Raw genomic sequence first — 3,154 nt, forward strand, 5'->3', positions numbered from 1 at the left:
ACACATATTGTGTACTTTGATTGGTTGCTGCAATCCAAGTTGACTCATTAGTTGATGGTGATCCCTTCTTTCTTCTTAGGAAGTGCAGATTTTCCAAAGATTGCTTGATTACGGATACTTCCTGCCAGGTTGTTGATGAAAACATGAGCATCTTCTTCGGATCTGGTGGAAAAGTCTCCATTACTTGATGTGTCGAAAGAATGTCGTAGTTCTTGAGTACGTCTTGATAGAAGATACCCATCAAGTATTCGTCGGAATATCCATGATGTGGACAATCTCTTTGGCATTCCCTAAATCTCTCCCAAGCATCATAAAGATTTTCGTCTTCTTTTTCTTCAAAAGTTATTATCTAATTCCTTAAAAGATTGGAACGAGTTCTAGTGTCAAAGCGATTTAGAAAAGCCGCTCTACAAGCTGCCCACATTTTTATTGACACATGTTGCAAGGATTTTAGCCACTTGCTGGCATTGTCTCTCAAAGAGAATGGAAAAAGACTACACTTATGGTAATCTCCATTTGATGTAATGGTTGCACATAATTCTTCGAACGATTCGATATGGTCCGTCGGGTGTTCAGATGAATAACCATAGAATTGATTTTGTTGAACTAAGTTGATATATGGTACCTTTATTTCAGTTTTACCATCCTCTGGTAATGCTGGTTGAATAGCTCTTCGATCTCCCAAAAACTTTTCGAGTGAATCAAAACTTCCTATTAGTTCAGCATCATGTTCACGTTTTGCTGATCCAATTAGCTCCTCATCATCATTGATCGGATTTTCAAGCTCTTCATCGCTCAGGTCATCGTCGCTTGGGTCACCATCCACACGACATTGTGGATCACCGAGAGTTCCGGGAACATATTCCCGGTGTCCCATTGTAGGGAAACCTGTGAAATTCAAAAGAAAAAGTAAAAGTAAACAAGTGTTCTAATGGATTTAAGTTGGGATTCGCAACGAAACAAATCAAAGTCCCCAACAACGGCGCCAAAAACTTGATGCGATTGTAAACAGGGTGTTTGTTTTACTAAGCTTCAGGTTTTAAATTTATAACCCCTAAATGTCTGCAAGTGCACAGATGTCCGATGTAGTACTTAATGTATCGATCCATAGAGACTTAGTTGTTTCAGTACGAATTCACGCTAATGGTTGAATCAGACTAGAACTAAACAGGTTTTGGTTTTGGTTTTGAATTGTCACTAAATCTAAACTAAAAAGCAAGTAAAACGCAATTAAAAAAATAAAAGCAAGTGAAAGCAAGTAAAAATCGAAGGTTGTAAATAATTAAAAACAAACGCTGGACTCAAAGGTATCACAGCGATTCATGCACTAAAGCTATGAAGAAAATAAGTAAATGATAAAGGTAATCGACTATATATGTTCTAAACCTCGAGACACAGAAGTATGAATAGCCTACTTTCGCAGCACTAAACAACTATCTCTCGCAACCCTGACCAGTAGGTTTCCACTCTGATCCTGGAAGGGAGTGGATGCAATAGTTTGAATAAGACTCATCAACATTCACAACTCATCTATAGGTAGGTTTCCACTCCTATAGTAGAATTGCTCGTTTCACCCTAGGTCAGACAATCAGTGAAAGCTTTCGCAACAAATCTTATATAGATCAGCTTCTAAGTGGCCAGCAGAGAATCACGTAGTAAGATTAAAGGTAAACGAAGAACACCTTGAAGATTACTGATTCCTAAATCTAGCGATTCATAGAAGAAGACACATGAAATTCCCTTTGAAAAATCCCTTTAAACCTAATTGGGAAACTACTCAAACATATTGTAACAAAGCATCATGAAAGTATTGAGATTAAGGGAAATTAAAAAGAACTAAGAAAAAAAAAACGAAGAACAGAGTTGCAGGAGGAGGCACCATGATGCTCTCCCTCGGCGGGTCCTCCTTCGAAGACGGCGGCCTCCTTAGGGTTTCTGAGGCATACACACGAAAATATCTCTATCTCTCTCTAAGTCTGCGGTCTCTCTCTTTAGAATGACCTAAAGAGGGTATTTATAGTTTCCGAAGTTGTCCTGGATACTTAGGGCTTCAAAAATAATAGAAGAAATCGACTTGGGCTTTAATAAGGTCGTCTGGGAAGTGAACACTGTCTGGCCACGGTTGCGGTGCTCCTACCCGCGGGGAACTATGCTTTGGTCGCGATCCCGGCTCGTGTTGTCTTCCGAGACTGCATTTTCTTTCTTTATTGCATCGGTAGTATCTGAAGATCTAACCGTTGGATTGTTTTCAAACCAATTGAATTAGAAATTTGGTTGTATCCTCTATGTTGTCTCAAATTTTTGGGGTGATCAGACGGGAGAGGATCTTCATCGTTTGCCATACTTCTGATGGTCTGCATTTATCCAAAATTGCTCATTTGTACCAAATTTCATATCTTTTGCTTAAGTTTCCTGAAAAGTCGTTTGAAACTCGAAAACATTGAAAACACTTTAAAAACTATTGAAAACAGAGTTAAAAACATCTGCATAAGACATCATTATGATCCATAAAAAGTGGTCAAAATACAGTGTTATCACCTGATCTCACAAAAGTTTACTTCCAAAATGGGTAAGCAAGTCGAGACTACATCGTAAATCCTAAAGTTTAAGTAAACATTTTAAACCCAGTACATGCTTTTTAGCACACACACACACTTCTCAGTACACTGGTCTACGACATCTCAAAAACATAAAACATCCACAAGTTAGTATGAGATATTTAAATATGTTTTAAAACAGGTATAAGCCAAGACTACTCTGCAGGCCCTAAAACCAACGAAAGTATCCAAAACTCAGCAGTCATGTGTTCTAACACACCGGTCCTCAACATCCAGTGGACATTTTATTACCATAATTTTCACTTAGGCCTATTCTATAAGGTTTTAAACTAAAAAATGCCGACAAAACTGACATGAGACAAAATCGAGTTATAGGATCAAATAAATCAAGCCGAGCTCAAGCTAAAAAAAATCTGTGGTATGCACCAACAACGCATAAAATTATGCCTCAATCGTCGATCTCTTTGAAATCTTGACCTTGTCCACATACAAACAAGCAAATAATCGGTCAAATAATCGGCTAACTGCAAACGTTTTACAAACTAACAGATCCCGATCTCAGATTCATGAACTTGCCATGAATTCATTGCTTAGAC

The 3,154-nt window shown here is 38.1% G+C and overlaps 1 non-coding gene across 1 annotated transcript; it reads left to right on the forward strand.

Moving 5' to 3' along the window:
• Positions 1–257: 257 nt before the first annotated feature.
• Positions 258–364, forward strand: LOC112089579. Its single transcript, XR_002901214.1, has one exon. It is a non-coding gene; the product is annotated as a small nucleolar RNA R71 (small nucleolar RNA).
• The last annotated feature ends 2,790 nt before the right edge of the window (positions 365–3,154 follow it).

The sequence above is a fragment of the Eutrema salsugineum genome, unplaced genomic scaffold (assembly GCF_000478725.1).
Source record: "Eutrema salsugineum unplaced genomic scaffold, Eutsalg1_0 scaffold_12, whole genome shotgun sequence".
Lineage (NCBI taxonomy): Eukaryota > Viridiplantae > Streptophyta > Magnoliopsida > Brassicales > Brassicaceae > Eutrema > Eutrema salsugineum.